The sequence below is a fragment of the Palaemon carinicauda genome, chromosome 22 (genome assembly GCF_036898095.1).
Source record: "Palaemon carinicauda isolate YSFRI2023 chromosome 22, ASM3689809v2, whole genome shotgun sequence".
Classification (NCBI taxonomy): domain Eukaryota; kingdom Metazoa; phylum Arthropoda; class Malacostraca; order Decapoda; family Palaemonidae; genus Palaemon; species Palaemon carinicauda.
The window spans coordinates 45248400-45270020 of NC_090746.1; positions in this window are offsets into that span (position 1 = coordinate 45248400).

Consider the following 21621-nt stretch of genomic DNA (forward strand, 5'->3'; position numbering starts at 1 on the left):
TTTTGTCGTCCTTAATTGGCCATAATGTTCTTGTTTATTTAGACGATATCATATTTACAGGGAAAACGGCCAAAGGACATATTAAGTGGAAGAAGAAAGAGCCTTCAACCATTTGAAAGCTGTTTTAACTAGTAATGACTTACTCACATATCCTAGATTTGATCACCCGTTTTTAGTGACAGCAGATGCGAGTAGCTTAGCTATTGGTGGCATAATTTTTCAACGAGATGATAAAGGTAGAGAGCGACCCATTTGTTTTTCTTTCAGGGCATTAAAGGGGGCAGGAAAGAATTATAGTATATTCGATCAGGGGGCATTGGCTATTCTTTGGGTTCTAGAGAGGCATCGGTCCTTTTTATTAGGTCAGTCGATTGAGTTGCAAAGTGATCATCGACCTTTACGTGATTTATTTTACAAAGGTGATTTGACCTTTAGATAAGCGAAATGTATTAAAAGATTGTTAGAGTTTAATATAAAGGGATTTAACCATATAGAAGGTAAAGCTAATAATGTAGCTGTTGCCCTCTCTAGAGGTGCAGTAATGAAATTAACAACTAGGGGACAAAAGAGGAACGAAGAACGAAACCAAAATATTGAAGACCCAGATCAAAATAGAGTGCGGGATGTGAATTCACGCGAGGAGCAATCAGAAAAGGAGATCCGCGAGAGAGAGAGAGAGAGAGAGAGAGAGAGAGAGAGAGAGAGAGAGAGAGAGAGAGAGATGGGAAAGGTGAAGGTGAATGTATGTGGGTGGCCGAGGACATGACCAGGGGTGTCCTGAATGAATGACCTTATGATGCAGGTGTGATTGACTTCGGAGGTTGGAACATAAAGGAAGTCCGAGAGGGACAGAAAAAAGAGGAATGGATGAAAAGAGCCCAAGCAGTGATTAAAGGGGAATCGGAGAGTTATCCATCATTTCTGAATGTGCCTCGTGAGAATTTTCTTATAGAAATTGATATATTATATTGTGCTTACGAGAAGAGGGGAGGGGAATTCTGTGCACGGGTAGTTCTTCCTCCCTCTTTAATTAATCAAGCCATCTACATTGTACATGCAAGTCCGTATACAAGGCCTTTAGGGATTGATAGAACGTTAAGGAGAGCACGTGAATCCTTCTTTTGGTTAGGAACGAAAAAAATCTATAGAAAAGTTTATAGAATGTTGTCATGCTTGTAACTGTTTCAAAGAACATAAAACCAGTGTACCGGAAGCCAGAAAGTGGCCTGTGATTCCTATTAGATTTTAATGGGTGCATATAGATGTGGTAGGACCATAAGTATATATGTGGAAGATCAACGTGAAGGACCTTCCAACCTGCTCCGTGACAAACCCTTGGAGGCATGCCGAGCACATGCCTATAACGAGTGGCAGGATCTTCGTGAACGACAAGCTAGGTGCCGTTCCCCTTGAAGAGGTGGAATTCTGGCCTAGCTTTGAGGCGTACCCGGACTGCTACATTCACCTCAAGTCTGAACCTGTCTCCAAGGAGGAAACCGAGCCGAAGGAGGTCATTGTGTTTGACCACGCGAAGGCTCAATCTCTGCTAGCCGGTTGTTTGAAGGACAAGGGCTACACCAACTCCGAGGTGCCGGCTCTAAGCAAGAAACACCCATCTTTTCTTGCTCCAAACACCATGGTCTTCCCCTTCGCGGAGAAGTCCCTTCTAGCAGTGTTAAAGGCGGTGGAGGAAGGGAAACCCTTCCGACGACAAGAACTGGAAGGACATCCAGTTAACTTTCTCTGTGGGAAAGTTAGAGGCCGACATCGCTGGACGTCAGTTCAATGAGGACCTCCCCAAGCTCTCCGAATATTTTTTTCGTCGGGAGCAGGACACTAAAGAGAGGCTAGCCGCCTCCCTTTCCCTCCAGGTGCTCATGGAGACGATGGCTGGGGAACAGTGGACCCCAGGCGTCTACATGATCTTGGCCAAGACCCACCTCGCTACCCTGACAAAAGACTTTTATAGCTTCGTCAGGGCACGGAGAGCCTGCAGAGAGTTTGTGTTTGTGAATCCCACCGTAAAACACGAACCGAGGAAGCAGATTTCCTCCAATATCTGGAGGAAAGATCTCTTTCCAAATGACCTCGTGAAAGAGATCGTCGACAAGGCCGCCACAGAGAATCAGAACCTTCTCCAAAAGTGGGGCATTTCAGGCAAAAGGAAATCTTCTCAGGATGAGGGCCCCCAACTGAAAAAGAAATCCAACAAGCCAAGACCACAGCAGCGTCAGGCTAAACGTCAGCTTCCGGCAACTGCTGCTCCCCAGTTGGTGGCTCCAACAAACCTTCCAACTGGTACCCCAGCCGGTGGTGACTCAGTCACCAGCCTTCAAGCCCGCCTACAAGAGGCAGTCGACTACCTTTCGTCCCAGAGCTAGAGACACCGGCAGAGACTCCTCCCGACATCCCTCCTGAGGGAGAGGAGGAAAGGGAGCAAGCGGCCGAAGTGGTAAACCCTCGGGCAAGCAGAAGCAATGAGATGCTTCCGGTCGGAGGAAGAGTCCGCCTCTTCCAGGATCATTAGACCTTCGATCCCTAGGCTCACAGCATCATCAAGAACGGACTAGGTTGGAGCTGGGAAACACCACCACCAGCTTTCCACCAATTCTTCCAACATTCCACCCCCGTTCTGGAAGAATACGTTCAAGAACTCTTTAACAAGAAGGTGATCAAGAGGGTAAAGTTCATCAGGTTCCAAGGAAGACTATTCTGTGTTCCCAAGAAGGACTCCGACAAACTCAGAGTCATTCTGGACTTGTCCCCTCTCAACAAGTTCATAGTGAGCGACAAGTTCAAAATGCTGACTCTTCAGCACATAAGACCCCTACTGCCTCAAAAGGCATACACAGTCTCGAGAGACATGGTGGATGCCTACTGGCACATTCCAATGAATCGCCAGACCTCCTCCTACCTAGGATTCAGGCTTCAAAGAAGACAGTACGCCTTCAGAGCCGTGCCCTTCGGGCTAAATATAACTGAAGGATATTCATGAAGCTCGCAGAGACGATTGTTCAACAACTATGCCTACAAGGCGTCCAGGTGATGGCTTACCTGGAAGATTGGCTGGTGTGGGCAGCATCAGAAGAAAAATGCCTGCAAGCTTCAACAAAGGTGATCCAATTCTTGGAACATTTGGGCCTCAAGATCAACACCAAAAAGTCTCAACTTTCTCCAGCTCAGAAGTTCCAATGGCTAGGTATCCATTGGAACCTTCAGTCACACCGTCTTTCCCTTCCACTAAAGAAGAGGAAGGAAATAGCCAGATCTGTCAAGAGACTTCTCAAATCCAAACGGATTTCAAGACGACAACAGGAACGGGTGCTCGGCTCCCTTCAGTTTCCTTCAGTGACAGACCCAGTGCTAAGAGCATAGCTAAAAGATGCATCGGGAGTCTGGAGAAGATACGCATCAAATGCTCGAAGAGATCTCAAGAGACCTGTGACGACCTGGCTACGATCACTCCTAAAGCCATGGTCGGAGGCAAAAAATCTGAAAAGATCGGTACCTCTTCAATTTCTGCCTCCCTCGGTCGTTATCCATACGGACGCATCGCTAGAAGGATGGGGGGGTCACTCCCATCAACGTCAAGTTCAAGGAACATGGTCTCCCCTATTCAAGACGTTTCACATCAACATCTTAGAGGCCATGGAAGTCCTTCTCACCCGGAAGAGGCTGTCCCTATATCCGTCAGTCCACATTCGACTGACCCTGGACAGCGACATCGTGGTCAGATGTCTCAACCGTCAGTGCTCAAGATTACCCCAACTAAACCAAGTGTTGCTGCCCATCTTCCGCCTGGCGGAGAAGAAAAGGTGGCACCTCTCAGTAGTTCACTTACAAGGATTCCGCAACGTGACGGCGGATGCTCTATCCAGGAAGTCCCAGAGCTGCAGATCGACCTCTTCACAACGAGCGACAACAAGAAACTTCCTCGCTACGTGGCCCCATACGAGGACCCCAGATTGAAACAGAGGGACCAAGATTTACCTGTTCCCTCCACCCAACTTTCAGCTACAGGTCCTCACCAAGCTGAGATCCTTCAAAGGAATAGCGGCCCTAGTGGCTCCCAAGTGGCCCCGGAGCAACTGGTTCCCATTAATCCTGGAGGTACAACCCAAGCTAATTCCCCTGCCAGACCCAGTTCTAACCCAACAAGTTCAGAAGTCGACTGTCTTCGCTTCATCAAAGAAAACCCGAGACCTTCATCTCATGATTTTCTCTCCCTAGCCGTCAAGAAGAGGTTTGGGATCTCGAAGGAAAGCTTAGACTTCTTAGAGGAATATAAAACAAAATCTACCAGAAGGCAATACGAATCATCTTGGAAGAAATGGGTGGCCTTTGTCAAGGTCAGAAATCCTAAGGAAATATCAATGGATTTCTGTTTGTCCTTCTTCATTCACTTTCATGGACAAGGCTTGGCAGCCAACACGATTTCCAGCTGCAAATCGGCCCTGACAAGACCCTTACTATATGCCTTCCAGATAGACCTGTCTAGTGACATTTTTAACAAGTTGCCGAAGGCATGTGCTAGACTCCGACCCGCACCCCCTCCGAGACCCATCTCCTGGTCTCTTGACAGGGTTCTCCATTTTGCCTCAAGTTTGGACAATGAAACTTGCCCTCTGAAAGATTTGACTCAAAAAGTGATTTTCTTTTTTGCTCTAGCCTCGGGGGCCAGAGTCAGTGAAATTGTGGCATTATCAAGGGAAGGAGGCCAGATCTAGGTCACAGAAACAGGCGAGCTCACCCTCTTTCCTGACCCAACGTTTTTCGCTAAGAATTCAATGAGCTGCCCACCAAAAGGTGGGGTCCCTGGAGAATCTGCCCTCTGAAGGAAGATATCTCCCTGTGCCCAGAGGAGAGCCTAAAGGTCTATCTTCTAAGAGCTTTGGACTTCGGTGGAGGACAGCTTATTAAAGGAGAAACATCGGATTCTGACTTGTCACTTAAACAACTAAGGGCGAAGATCACCTACTTTATTTGCAGAGCGGATCCTGACAGTACACCCGCAGGTCATGATCCCAGGAAAGTTGCCTCTTCCCTGAATTTCTTCCAGTCGATGGACTTCAAAAGTCATCGATCATTCACGGGCTGGAAGTCTTAAAGATTGTTCTTCAAACACTATGCGAAGAAGGTGCAAGAGTTGAAACGCTTCGTGGTAGCTGCAGGTAGTGTGTTAACTCTAAGGGTGTCTGTGTTGACCCTACTGCACAACATAGGGAAAATAGTGCCACCGAGTGACACTACGGACTGTTCTTCTACTAAGGTGAAGTCACATAGACTAAAACACTTGTGCCATGTGTTCTAAACATGAAGTGTATATAAGACATTCTAGAAAGACTTTATAATTCCTATGGAATTAACGTGTGTGATGGCAAGTTTTCCTTTTCAGATACCACATCTATTTCCATTAATGTCCCAATTCTATGTAACTAATTTGCATTCCATTACAATTTACATCTATTTATTTTATGTATGCTAATTCTTATATATGCCCAAATAAAAGAATTCGCTGTACTCGTGCATCTTATTTCGCCCTAATATTGTAATAAAATACTGTTTGAGAGTTCTTAATATCCCTCCATACTGTATACAATTATCTGAACAATGAAATACTATGGTTCATCCATTTAACCAAACGCATCTAGACTAAGGTAATTTGTTCCAACACATTATACTTACATTACCTTCTACCTCGCTCTGGGACCGGCAGGTACTTCCTGATGCTGGTTGAGTTTCTTTATCAAGTAACTTCGAGACTTTCCATAAGTACAATAGGACTCATCCCTGCCGGGGGAGCAGGAAACGGTAACATAGTACATGTTTATCTGAGGTGACATATACCGGTAATGTCACAAGGTCTCTGGGGTCATTAGACCAAAGGAATATTGTCTAGAAGTCGAAGGCACTACTGAGGAAAAAATCCATGATACATTAATTCTCTGGTACACTTCCATCAGGACGACATGGCCTGAGCCCAAAAAATGGATTTTGAGCAAAGCGAAAAATCTATTTTTGGGTGAGATAGCCATGTCGTCCTGATGAACCCGCCCTTTTCTCTATTCGGGCCTTGGCAGGTCCCCTCCCAATCTTACTGTATCATGGGGGCTGGCCTCGACGCCAGAAGGAATGAGGACGCGGGCGGTTAGGACATTGGCAAAGATGGCAGCATTTATGACGTCATCCAAGTACCATAACAGTAACGGAAGAGTAGAACTTTGTAACGGCTCCTCCAATATCTTGCCACCAACTTCCCCCTCGAAGAGTAAACGCTATGTGGGGTGCAGATAGCTATGTGGCGTGTCAAGTATACGTCCCCTGTTATTATACGATATCCTAAAGGGAAACCTTAAGGGTACTCGCGCCAGAAGTTGGAATTCTGTGAAACCTTTAGTTTAATTCTCTGGGAATATCTACTGTAGTCATAAATACCCTTAGGAAGCTATTAAGGAACCTTCCATCATGACGACATGGCTATCTCACTCAAAAACAGATTTTTCACTTCGCTCAATCCGTTTTCACATCCCTCGCGCCGATCTGCTGCATAACTACTGAAGACGAAGTTCATTTGGTACAGCATTACTAAAGATGCTTAGGATTGGGTCCGCTCCTGTACTGCATGCTAAACTTTAAAAGTACATCGACACAGATTCAGGAGTTGGCACCTTTCCTCAACCTCTGTGTCGTTTTGCCCTTTCTTGGCGATCTGTCGCACACCCAAATCTTTCTTAATTAACATCCGTGGCAAAGAAAACTTGGTCTCCATTGATCGTCTAAAACCTGCATATCTCCTGCAAGATGATCCGCTCACAGTTCACTTCTCTCAAGCAGGGTGCCCTATTTCACATGCATGTTTTTTTTTTTTTTTTTAAAGGGGGACGTGTTTCATACACGCTTATACACGTTAATGATTTTGTTTTTTATTATTTCTCACTCTCTCCCACACTGGTATTAGGAAAATCTGCTTAAGCTTGCCATCACATGTTTGAGATTCTTTTTAATTTCTGTGACATTTTTGGCCAAAACTGTTTGTATATAAGCCCGTTATCTGTTTAATAAACGTTTCTTGCATTCACCTCGCATCTCTGTAGTACCTAACAGCTCTCCTTGCTACAGTCTAATGCGAGGTGTGAGTAGGCCCGTCGGTATATGCACATCTCTGGCCTCTAAAATTTCCTAAATTAGATATTGTTGATATTCGTGCTTGCAGGTACATAACTCTTCTGTTATAATGGAATAAAATGATATCGGAATGATCAGAAACATATTTTACGAGGATATATATAGTCTTTACGTAGAATTAAAAAAGATAATTAAGTTTGCTTCTTTCAAAAACGCTGCATCAAGAAATATTGGATACGAAAAATAAAAAGACATTAAGAATTGTATTTGCTAATGGTACGATTGAGTCGTAGCTCATAGCCTTAAAGAAATGTGTCCTTCACATTATTCCCTATTTCTGTAGATTTAAATCATGTACATATAACATGTAACTGAAATTATAATTTTCTTTATCACTATTTTCCATGAAAAAAAATAGTATAAAAAATAGATAGCAACCTCCTCATTTAGAAACCAAATTTTATTTAGGTTCCACTAATGATTATGAAAATTATATGTAGGACTAGTATGAAATTATAAAATGTACATAACGATTGTTTCTATTGATAGAACATCAATATTTTATACATTCAAAACACGCAGTCTTTCCTTCTGTTTTTCTCAGAAACTTAACACCAATTCCCAGGACCACGATTTCTTACCCGCGTAGCTAAAGCTTCTATAGTATTTATTCCCTTCCTCTATTTAAACACAAAATTAAAAAATTGGAGATGGATTAAGATTCTGTATCCATTGCAGTTACCGATCGATTTAATACCATGATCCGTCATCCACATCTATATTTTGACAATTATATGCACATTTTAATTCGTATTTTCAAAGGGATTCCTTCACAAAACATATGTTCCTACTTAGTTCACATTTTGCTTTACATATGAATATTTCTATTACAATCTCTCTCTCTCTCTCTCTCTCTCTCTCTCTCTCTCTCTCTCTCTCTCTCTCTCTCTCTCTCTCTCTCTCTCGTTGTTGCAATCCCGATCCTCCTATTTCAATGATTGTTTTCCAATATGAACCAGATCTGAAATGTCTTTCGTAAGCCCCGAATCAATCCCAAAATGAACTGATAATCCAGGCCTTCTACACTTTTGCCAATGTTTCCTGCATTGCCCGTATTTCTACTTCGGCTAATTACCACTATTAGCAAACGCTTCCCAAAACTCTGGGTAATTCATGGTTAAACAGGAAATTAATCAACTCCTGCTGATGATCCCGATGAAAGAAACTAACAGAAACGACTCCCAAACGGTACGTAATTTGAACATTAAAGAGAGTTTCATCAATTACCCAAATCTAATTAGTTGCTGAGTTATATGGATGTACCTAGATAGTAATTAGATTACTTTTCTTGTTGTGAATGTTGTATTGGGTAATTTGTAGTGTTATCGTATTATTTAACAACTTTAGCTCGGGGCAAAAGCAACGAAATTTGGTTTTAAAAATGTCCACATAAAAAGATGTCATTTATGATTATTTAACTTTTGTACCATCTCGTGTGTAATAAATGGTCTGAGAAAAACTATTCTTGTTCTACATATGGACTACCATAGCAGGATTCTCGCCCGAGATACCTGTAAATTAATCTTTTCTATTACACATCTTCAGTATATAATGTCTTTTCTTGAGGAAAACGACTAAAAATAAACTATTTTAGAGTGGAAATACTACTACGGAAGAAAAGGGTTGAGTTCCTTGACAATTTTGCTGATGGCCTGCCTGTAGAGCGACGACGTGGCGATATATAGCCAATCTTCCCATTGCAGCTGTAATCCATTTCTCTCTCTCTCTCTCTCTCTCTCTCTCTCTCTCTCTCTCTCTCTCTCTCTCTCTCTCTCTCTCTCTCTCTCTCTCTCTCAAACTATATCACATAGCAAAAGAAGAATCCAGAAAAAAAAACTCACCGCTAACCGCAGTTTTCATGCTTTCAACTATCGAAATTTAGATAAATCCCTTGAGCTAAAAACTTCTTAACCTTAGGCAAGTTATATATTTACACATATGGTTTATCAGTATCCACAAACCTCATAAACACATGCCTACCATGCATATCTATCTTGAAAGTACTCTTACTAATTCCTCTATCACAGGCAATGGTTACAGGGTCTTTCTCTCCTTTCGATTTTATACTTATATAGCAGCCAATCGTCCTCCATTCTTCCAACGAGATAGATTCCTCTCAAAACAATGTGAAACCTACTGTTGCATATGGTAGACTTTTAAAAGCTTTTACATACCACATTTCTCACCGTATCCGCTACTCTTATGCTTCCCTTACTAAACATAATTTTTCTTAATTTCTTTCATTTTCGTTCATGCTTTCATTCATGGATATTCTATATTTATTCAAAATCTTTTTCAAAATCCCTCCTGCCTTCCTTGATTCTCCATTTCTTATTATCATCCATTGATTCCCTCCCAAATACTTTAGAAATCAACTGCTTGCATTCTGTCACCACCTATGTCAACATCCATTGCTCCATCTTCTTTGTTCACTTTTAATATCAACTCTTAACTGACTATGCACATTTCACGTTAATAGAAAACTTTTAAATTCTCTCAAATTCTTTCTCTTGTTTCTTAATTACTTAAAACCATCCATATTACTTTTAATTTAGCATATCTATTTTTATCATTTACATGTAAACCTCTCGTATATCAGTTTCACAAATGCTTTAACCAACCAAGAGAGCAGGCAAGCATTAGAAGTGGATATTCAAGAATTGACCATATCCGTGTAATTAAAACCAGCTAATGGAAAAATAAACAGAGTATGACAAACCACTGTGCACTGTATAGCATATATAGACCAAGAGAAAGCTTTTGATTATTTCAAAAGCTCAGAAGTAATGAAAGCCCTTCAAAGACAAGTACTAGATGAATCTTATGTTAGAGCACTTGACGATATCTATACAGGAAGTACAGCAGTCATAAAACTACATGAACATAACGGAGTTAGACAGTGAGACCCTATCTCTCCTAAAATATTCACAGCATACCTAGAAGAAGTTTTTAAGAATTCTGATTGAGAATATGTAGGAATTAATATAAATGGGGTATACCTTAACAACTTGAGATTTGCAAATAACATAGTTGTGTTTTATTAGTGAATCATTGGAGGAATTACAAAAATATTATTTGATGATTCAGAAATGTAGGACTGAAAATGAAAATAAGTAAAACTAAGAAAATGTTCAATGAAAATGCATAGAGACAACAAATAAGAGTTATGGACGAACCTTGTTGATGAATATACGTACTTAAGACAGAGGGCAAGTGTTTCCCCAGGACAGGAGACCGAAATTAAAATAAAAAAGGATGAACATAGTAAACAACAATAATATTAGAAAAAGTAAAATATATACCACTTTCTCTAAAAATAAAAGTATTTAATCAGATGGTCCTACCAGTTTTGAACTATGCATCAGAAACTTAGAGCCTTACTAAAACTTTAGAACATAAGCTAGTTTCAACTCAAAGATCTTTGGAAAGAATAATGATAGGAATAACACTAAGCGACAGAAAAAGAGAAACATGGATAAGAGAGCAAACTAAAGTAGATATATTAAAAAGAAAATGGACATGGGCAGGACATGTAATAAGAAAGACATAAGAATAACAAGATGGGTCCATAGACATCGCAAAATAAGCAGAAGGAATAGAAGACGATGGATTGACAAAGTAAGAAAGTTTGCGGTTGTGGACTGACATAGAAAGACCATAAACAGACGCAAGTGGAAGAACATGTCTGAGACCTTTGTTCTGCAGTGGACTAGCAATGTCGGATGATGTTGATGATGATGAAAAAAAAAAAAAATATATATATATATATATATATATATATATATATATATATATATGTGTGTGTGTGTGTGTGTGTGTGTTTCCTAATCCTTGTATACAAAATATGTGTTTTATACTAGCAGATTAATGACGTTTTTAAGAGTACTATGACTGTCATAAATTGGAGGGCGCAATCACTGAACTCTGTTATACGCGACGTGTCCCTAGTCTCATAAGGTGGTGATGCGTTCGACAGTATATTTCATCACAGTGGAGAATTCGACAAAACCCAACAATTCAACGTATTGATAGAGCTATATTGCATGTTACTTGCAGAGGGTTAGTCAGTACCATTAGAGCGTTCGTTAGACAAAGTACTCACCTGAGAGCATCGGCTGTGTACTAGTATATTCACAAACCTTTTTGTAATAAAGTGAAAAAACCCATGTTCCTATGACTCATTATCCGTTGATATGGAACATACTGGTGTCAGTATGGTGTGAGCGAAGTTGTTCTTTAAGCAGGTAAAATAAAAGTTCAAAATGCCTAGATACAAAAGGACTAAGATAGCAGACTCTGCTGCTGTGGGCGATGAAAACGAAGGAGCAGTTGGTTATAGTGATGTCGATGAAGAATATAGACGAGAACAACGAACGCAGGACTTGGAAAATAAGTTAGATAACTTAGCTGAGCTAATGAACAGATTCTTAGTTGAAAGAGAAGAGGAGCAGTGCGTGCATAAACAAAGTTCAAACGCTCACAAGTGAAAGTACACATGCACAGCCGAGTGAAGTTACGCTAAACATCATAATTCGGAAATTGCCAGAACTCCCGGCAAGTATTAGGCCTTCTGATGATCAGCGGCCTAACAAAGGGTTTCAATCGATTGAAGTGTTTTTGAGAGACTTTAAAGTAGCCACATATGGGTGGTCAGACATAGGAAAAGCAATTCAAGTAATTCAATTGCTGAAAGATGCTCCGGCAATGGAGGTAATGTGTTGGCCACAAGAAAGGTTAAGAAGTTATACTGAAATAAAACAACGTTTAATTGAGAAATACGCCTTACCTGATGCAAGAAAAGGGGACATAATAGAAAATTACAAACACAACAATTGGAAAGGTGAATCCGTTCTTAGTTTTGCGACTCGCATTTTTCGGGATTGTGATATTTTTGGTACCCGGAGTGCCAATCTCCCAGAAAGCAATTGCCCGTAAATATTTTCACAGATTAGTAAACCCATATTTATGTGGTTATTTGGTCAATGACAATTGCTCGTTAGCAGATGTAGTGATGGCGATACAAAACAGTCTAGACATTTTGCTAGAAGAAAAAATTACTGAGAATAACTGCCCCGATTCCGAGAAAGTGGCAGCCATGAGAGGCACTCACCAACCCCCAAAGCGGGAGAGGGGAGAACGCAGTCAGCAGGTGAGAAGAGTCTTCAGATGTTGGCAGTGTGCGGGAGAGGGGCACCGAGTGCCCCACTCAAGGATCTTCCCACTGTTACTCTTGTCAGGCCCACGGTCATCTGTCTCGAGAGTGCCCAGCAAAAAATGCCAAGGGCAGCCGGGCTGTGACACACACACACCACCTCCCGCCCAACATCTGAAGAAAAGGAAAGAGAGAAAGGGGGAGACCAGGGAGATTGATAACCCTCCCCCCTTCCCCCCCCCCCCCTCCCATGACATCACAGGCAGCAGCCGAGGCAGCGATGGGAGTAACTACGACGGACTTGGTAGAGTAGGCACTGTGACCTCCATCGGTACCCCCGACCTCACCCCGGCAGCACTAGGGAAAGGAGCAGGGGGCAGCGGCATTGCAAGCGAGGTCATTGGCACGTGCCCCATATATCCTAATGGGCGGCTAGGAATGTTAGCAGTCAGGATTGACCTACCAGATAAATCCATTTTGCTGATTGAAAAAGGATTCTCCTCAAACCTCACTACAGTCAGTGGCATCCATCATCCTCGACACGCCAGAAGGAAATAAACTACACGCAAGACATACAACGATCATCAACATTAAGATGGGATCTGCGAAGTTTACACATGATTTTTTTTGTCTTGCCCACCTTAGGAATTTGAGGAATCGAGGCTATATTAGGGTTAGATTTTGTCATGGGTAATCAAATATACATTTTTGGGGAAAAAGATACAATAACAGTAAGAGCAGGAGGGTGCATTTTGCCGATAGAAAGTCATGAGAGAGTAAGTGCATGTGTGGGAACGGAGAGACATTTAAGTAAGGTAACAGCTGTACCGGAAAGAGAAGTGTTGCCTCTCCAGACTTTTAAAAGCATGTCAGTGTCTCCCTGAGGGAACCAAGGTCATAGTTAAACCCCATGACAGATGGGCAAAAATAGTCTTAGAGGGCTTGTCAGAAATAAAAGAGAACAGAGCTGATATAACGATAATTAATTTGTTAAATAAAAGAGTTGTGTTAGGAAGTGATTCTGTGTGTGAATTAGAGTTATGTGAAATTGCTAATAATTGGATCTTGGGAGCCACAACTTCAGCCCGCACGGACGAACGCACTCAGAACTTGATTATGCAAGCTCAAAAACTATGTCCGTCAGGATATCAACCTGTAGTTAGTAACATTGTTAATAATTATTCCGATGTAATTGCTATTGCAGACGAGCCACCCGGGAGGATTGATCGATTTCCCTTTACCATTGAAACTGAGCAGGCGGAGCCGATCAGGTCAAGGCCCTATAAGTTACCCATTCATATCCAGAGAGAGATAGAAAGGAAAATTAATAAAAAGGGAACAGGGGATAATCGAGGAGAATGAATCCCCTGGGCTTCTCCAATTGTAGCTGATAGGAAAAAGGATGGCTTGATAAGATTGTGTGTTGATTATAGGAAGTTGAATGCAGTCACTAAGGATAATGAATTTCCATTGCCCTCGATTGAAGAATTACTTGTGAAGGTACGGGATGGTAAATATTTGGCAACTATTGATTTGAAATCTGGATACTTTCAAATACCCATTCAAGAAGACAGTAAATGTAAAACGGCATTTATAGCTAACGATCAACTATTTAGGTTTAATTTTCTTTCTTTCGGTGTTAAAAATGCCCCAAGTCATTTTTCTAAAGTAATGATGGCAGTTTTGTCGTCCTTAATTGGCCATAATGTTCTTGTTTATTTAGACGATATCATATTTACAGGGAAAACGGCCAAAGGACATATTAAGTGGAAGAAGAAAGAGCCTTCAACCATTTGAAAGCTGTTTTAACTAGTAATGACTTACTCACATATCCTAGATTTGATCACCCGTTTTTAGTGACAGCAGATGCGAGTAGCTTAGCTATTGGTGGCATAATTTTTCAACGAGATGATAAAGGTAGAGAGCGACCCATTTGTTTTTCTTTCAGGGCATTAAAGGGGGCAGGAAAGAATTATAGTATATTCGATCAGGGGGCATTGGCTATTCTTTGGGTTCTAGAGAGGCATCGGTCCTTTTTATTAGGTCAGTCGATTGAGTTGCAAAGTGATCATCGACCTTTACGTGATTTATTTTACAAAGGTGATTTGACCTTTAGATAAGCGAAATGTATTAAAAGATTGTTAGAGTTTAATATAAAGGGATTTAACCATATAGAAGGTAAAGCTAATAATGTAGCTGTTGCCCTCTCTAGAGGTGCAGTAATGAAATTAACAACTAGGGGACAAAAGAGGAACGAAGAACGAAACCAAAATATTGAAGACCCAGATCAAAATAGAGTGCGGGATGTGAATTCACGCGAGGAGCAATCAGAAAAGGAGATCCGCGAGAGAGAGAGAGAGAGAGAGAGAGAGAGAGAGAGAGAGAGAGAGAGAGAGAGAGAGATGGGAAAGGTGAAGGTGAATGTATGTGGGTGGCCGAGGACATGACCAGGGGTGTCCTGAATGAATGACCTTATGATGCAGGTGTGATTGACTTCGGAGGTTGGAACATAAAGGAAGTCCGAGAGGGACAGAAAAAAGAGGAATGGATGAAAAGAGCCCAAGCAGTGATTAAAGGGGAATCGGAGAGTTATCCATCATTTCTGAATGTGCCTCGTGAGAATTTTCTTATAGAAATTGATATATTATATTGTGCTTACGAGAAGAGGGGAGGGGAATTCTGTGCACGGGTAGTTCTTCCTCCCTCTTTAATTAATCAAGCCATCTACATTGTACATGCAAGTCCGTATACAAGGCCTTTAGGGATTGATAGAACGTTAAGGAGAGCACGTGAATCCTTCTTTTGGTTAGGAACGAAAAAAATCTATAGAAAAGTTTATAGAATGTTGTCATGCTTGTAACTGTTTCAAAGAACATAAAACCAGTGTACCGGAAGCCAGAAAGTGGCCTGTGATTCCTATTAGATTTTAATGGGTGCATATAGATGTGGTAGGACCATAAGTATATATGTGGAAGATCAACGTGAAGGACCTTCCAACCTGCTCCGTGACAAACCCTTGGAGGCATGCCGAGCACATGCCTATAACGAGTGGCAGGATCTTCGTGAACGACAAGCTAGGTGCCGTTCCCCTTGAAGAGGTGGAATTCTGGCCTAGCTTTGAGGCGTACCCGGACTGCTACATTCACCTCAAGTCTGAACCTGTCTCCAAGGAGGAAACCGAGCCGAAGGAGGTCATTGTGTTTGACCACGCGAAGGCTCAATCTCTGCTAGCCGGTTGTTTGAAGGACAAGGGCTACACCAACTCCGAGGTGCCGGCTCTAAGCAAGAAACACCCATCTTTTCTTGCTCCAAACACCATGGTCTTCCCCTTCGCGGAGAAGTCCCTTCTAGCAGTGTTAAAGGCGGTGGAGGAAGGGAAACCCTTCCGACGACAAGAACTGGAAGGACATCCAGTTAACTTTCTCTGTGGGAAAGTTAGAGGCCGACATCGCTGGACGTCAGTTCAATGAGGACCTCCCCAAGCTCTCCGAATATTTTTTTCGTCGGGAGCAGGACACTAAAGAGAGGCTAGCCGCCTCCCTTTCCCTCCAGGTGCTCATGGAGACGATGGCTGGGGAACAGTGGACCCCAGGCGTCTACATGATCTTGGCCAAGACCCACCTCGCTACCCTGACAAAAGACTTTTATAGCTTCGTCAGGGCACGGAGAGCCTGCAGAGAGTTTGTGTTTGTGAATCCCACCGTAAAACACGAACCGAGGAAGCAGATTTCCTCCAATATCTGGAGGAAAGATCTCTTTCCAAATGACCTCGTGAAAGAGATCGTCGACAAGGCCGCCACAGAGAATCAGAACCTTCTCCAAAAGTGGGGCATTTCAGGCAAAAGGAAATCTTCTCAGGATGAGGGCCCCCAACTGAAAAAGAAATCCAACAAGCCAAGACCACAGCAGCGTCAGGCTAAACGTCAGCTTCCGGCAACTGCTGCTCCCCAGTTGGTGGCTCCAACAAACCTTCCAACTGGTACCCCAGCCGGTGGTGACTCAGTCACCAGCCTTCAAGCCCGCCTACAAGAGGCAGTCGACTACCTTTCGTCCCAGAGCTAGAGACACCGGCAGAGACTCCTCCCGACATCCCTCCTGAGGGAGAGGAGGAAAGGGAGCAAGCGGCCGAAGTGGTAAACCCTCGGGCAAGCAGAAGCAATGAGATGCTTCCGGTCGGAGGAAGAGTCCGCCTCTTCCAGGATCATTAGACCTTCGATCCCTAGGCTCACAGCATCATCAAGAACGGACTAGGTTGGAGCTGGGAAACACCACCACCAGCTTTCCACCAATTCTTCCAACATTCCACCCCCGTTCTGGAAGAATACGTTCAAGAACTCTTTAACAAGAAGGTGATCAAGAGGGTAAAGTTCATCAGGTTCCAAGGAAGACTATTCTGTGTTCCCAAGAAGGACTCCGACAAACTCAGAGTCATTCTGGACTTGTCCCCTCTCAACAAGTTCATAGTGAGCGACAAGTTCAAAATGCTGACTCTTCAGCACATAAGACCCCTACTGCCTCAAAAGGCATACACAGTCTCGAGAGACATGGTGGATGCCTACTGGCACATTCCAATGAATCGCCAGACCTCCTCCTACCTAGGATTCAGGCTTCAAAGAAGACAGTACGCCTTCAGAGCCGTGCCCTTCGGGCTAAATATAACTGAAGGATATTCATGAAGCTCGCAGAGACGATTGTTCAACAACTATGCCTACAAGGCGTCCAGGTGATGGCTTACCTGGAAGATTGGCTGGTGTGGGCAGCATCAGAAGAAAAATGCCTGCAAGCTTCAACAAAGGTGATCCAATTCTTGGAACATTTGGGCCTCAAGATCAACACCAAAAAGTCTCAACTTTCTCCAGCTCAGAAGTTCCAATGGCTAGGTATCCATTGGAACCTTCAGTCACACCGTCTTTCCCTTCCACTAAAGAAGAGGAAGGAAATAGCCAGATCTGTCAAGAGACTTCTCAAATCCAAACGGATTTCAAGACGACAACAGGAACGGGTGCTCGGCTCCCTTCAGTTTCCTTCAGTGACAGACCCAGTGCTAAGAGCATAGCTAAAAGATGCATCGGGAGTCTGGAGAAGATACGCATCAAATGCTCGAAGAGATCTCAAGAGACCTGTGACGACCTGGCTACGATCACTCCTAAAGCCATGGTCGGAGGCAAAAAATCTGAAAAGATCGGTACCTCTTCAATTTCTGCCTCCCTCGGTCGTTATCCATACGGACGCATCGCTAGAAGGATGGGGGGGTCACTCCCATCAACGTCAAGTTCAAGGAACATGGTCTCCCCTATTCAAGACGTTTCACATCAACATCTTAGAGGCCATGGAAGTCCTTCTCACCCGGAAGAGGCTGTCCCTATATCCGTCAGTCCACATTCGACTGACCCTGGACAGCGACATCGTGGTCAGATGTCTCAACCGTCAGTGCTCAAGATTACCCCAACTAAACCAAGTGTTGCTGCCCATCTTCCGCCTGGCGGAGAAGAAAAGGTGGCACCTCTCAGTAGTTCACTTACAAGGATTCCGCAACGTGACGGCGGATGCTCTATCCAGGAAGTCCCAGAGCTGCAGATCGACCTCTTCACAACGAGCGACAACAAGAAACTTCCTCGCTACGTGGCCCCATACGAGGACCCCAGATTGAAACAGAGGGACCAAGATTTACCTGTTCCCTCCACCCAACTTTCAGCTACAGGTCCTCACCAAGCTGAGATCCTTCAAAGGAATAGCGGCCCTAGTGGCTCCCAAGTGGCCCCGGAGCAACTGGTTCCCATTAATCCTGGAGGTACAACCCAAGCTAATTCCCCTGCCAGACCCAGTTCTAACCCAACAAGTTCAGAAGTCGACTGTCTTCGCTTCATCAAAGAAAACCCGAGACCTTCATCTCATGATTTTCTCTCCCTAGCCGTCAAGAAGAGGTTTGGGATCTCGAAGGAAAGCTTAGACTTCTTAGAGGAATATAAAACAAAATCTACCAGAAGGCAATACGAATCATCTTGGAAGAAATGGGTGGCCTTTGTCAAGGTCAGAAATCCTAAGGAAATATCAATGGATTTCTGTTTGTCCTTCTTCATTCACTTTCATGGACAAGGCTTGGCAGCCAACACGATTTCCAGCTGCAAATCGGCCCTGACAAGACCCTTACTATATGCCTTCCAGATAGACCTGTCTAGTGACATTTTTAACAAGTTGCCGAAGGCATGTGCTAGACTCCGACCCGCACCCCCTCCGAGACCCATCTCCTGGTCTCTTGACAGGGTTCTCCATTTTGCCTCAAGTTTGGACAATGAAACTTGCCCTCTGAAAGATTTGACTCAAAAAGTGATTTTCTTTTTTGCTCTAGCCTCGGGGGCCAGAGTCAGTGAAATTGTGGCATTATCAAGGGAAGGAGGCCAGATCTAGGTCACAGAAACAGGCGAGCTCACCCTCTTTCCTGACCCAACGTTTTTCGCTAAGAATTCAATGAGCTGCCCACCAAAAGGTGGGGTCCCTGGAGAATCTGCCCTCTGAAGGAAGATATCTCCCTGTGCCCAGAGGAGAGCCTAAAGGTCTATCTTCTAAGAGCTTTGGACTTCGGTGGAGGACAGCTTATTAAAGGAGAAACATCGGATTCTGACTTGTCACTTAAACAACTAAGGGCGAAGATCACCTACTTTATTTGCAGAGCGGATCCTGACAGTACACCCGCAGGTCATGATCCCAGGAAAGTTGCCTCTTCCCTGAATTTCTTCCAGTCGATGGACTTCAAAAGTCATCGATCATTCACGGGCTGGAAGTCTTAAAGATTGTTCTTCAAACACTATGCGAAGAAGGTGCAAGAGTTGAAACGCTTCGTGGTAGCTGCAGGTAGTGTGTTAACTCTAAGGGTGTCTGTGTTGACCCTACTGCACAACATAGGGAAAATAGTGCCACCGAGTGACACTACGGACTGTTCTTCTACTAAGGTGAAGTCACATAGACTAAAACACTTGTGCCATGTGTTCTAAACATGAAGTGTATATAAGACATTCTAGAAAGACTTTATAATTCCTATGGAATTAACGTGTGTGATGGCAAGTTTTCCTTTTCAGATACCACATCTATTTCCATTAATGTCCCAATTCTATGTAACTAATTTGCATTCCATTACAATTTACATCTATTTATTTTATGTATGCTAATTCTTATATATGCCCAAATAAAAGAATTCGCTGTACTCGTGCATCTTATTTCGCCCTAATATTGTAATAAAATACTGTTTGAGAGTTCTTAATATCCCTCCATACTGTATACAATTATCTGAACAATGAAATACTATGGTTCATCCATTTAACCAAACGCATCTAGACTAAGGTAATTTGTTCCAACACATTATACTTACATTACCTTCTACCTCGCTCTGGGACCGGCAGGTACTTCCTGATGCTGGTTGAGTTTCTTTATCAAGTAACTTCGAGACTTTCCATAAGTACAATAGGACTCATCCCTGCCGGGGGAGCAGGAAACGGTAACATAGTACATGTTTATCTGAGGTGACATATACCGGTAATGTCACAAGGTCTCTGGGGTCATTAGACCAAAGGAATATTGTCTAGAAGTCGAAGGCACTACTGAGGAAAAAATCCATGATACATTAATTCTCTGGTACACTTCCATCAGGACGACATGGCCTGAGCCCAAAAAATGGATTTTGAGCAAAGCGAAAAATCTATTTTTGGGTGAGATAGCCATGTCGTCCTGATGAACCCGCCCTTTTCTCTATTCGGGCCTTGGCAGGTCCCCTCCCAATCTTACTGTATCATGGGGGCTGGCCTCGACGCCAGAAGGAATGAGGACGCGGGCGGTTAGGACATTGGCAAAGATGGCAGCATTTATGACGTCATCCAAGTACCATAACAGTAACGGAAGAGTAGAACTTTGTAACGGCTCCTCCAATATCTTGCCACCAACTTCCCCCTCGAAGAGTAAACGCTATGTGGGGTGCAGATAGCTATGTGGCGTGTCAAGTATACGTCCCCTGTTATTATACGATATCCTAAAGGGAAACCTTAAGGGTACTCGCGCCAGAAGTTGGAATTCTGTGAAACCTTTAGTTTAATTCTCTGGGAATATCTACTGTAGTCATAAATACCCTTAGGAAGCTATTAAGGAACCTTCCATCATGACGACATGGCTATCTCACTCAAAAACAGATTTTTCACTTCGCTCAATCCGTTTTCACATCCCTCGCGCCGATCTGCTGCATAACTACTGAAGACGAAGTTCATTTGGTACAGCATTACTAAAGATGCTTAGGATTGGGTCCGCTCCTGTACTGCATGCTAAACTTTAAAAGTACATCGACACAGATTCAGGAGTTGGCACCTTTCCTCAACCTCTGTGTCGTTTTGCCCTTTCTTGGCGATCTGTCGCACACCCAAATCTTTCTTAATTAACATCCGTGGCAAAGAAAACTTGGTCTCCATTGATCGTCTAAAACCTGCATATCTCCTGCAAGATGATCCGCTCACAGTTCACTTCTCTCAAGCAGGGTGCCCTATTTCACATGCATGTTTTTTTTTTTTTTTTTAAAGGGGGACGTGTTTCATACACGCTTATACACGTTAATGATTTTGTTTTTTATTATTTCTCACTCTCTCCCACACTGGTATTAGGAAAATCTGCTTAAGCTTGCCATCACATGTTTGAGATTCTTTTTAATTTCTGTGACATTTTTGGCCAAAACTGTTTGTATATAAGCCCGTTATCTGTTTAATAAACGTTTCTTGCATTCACCTCGCATCTCTGTAGTACCTAACAGCTCTCCTTGCTACAGTCTAATGCGAGGTGTGAGTAGGCCCGTCGGTATATGCACATCTCTGGCCTCTAAAATTTCCTAAATTAGATATTGTTGATATTCGTGCTTGCAGGTACATAACTCTTCTGTTATAATGGAATAAAATGATATCGGAATGATCAGAAACATATTTTACGAGGATATATATAGTCTTTACGTAGAATTAAAAAAGATAATTAAGTTTGCTTCTTTCAAAAACGCTGCATCAAGAAATATTGGATACGAAAAATAAAAAGACATTAAGAATTGTATTTGCTAATGGTACGATTGAGTCGTAGCTCATAGCCTTAAAGAAATGTGTCCTTCACATTATTCCCTATTTCTGTAGATTTAAATCATGTACATATAACATGTAACTGAAATTATAATTTTCTTTATCACTATTTTCCATGAAAAAAAATAGTATAAAAAATAGATAGCAACCTCCTCATTTAGAAACCAAATTTTATTTAGGTTCCACTAA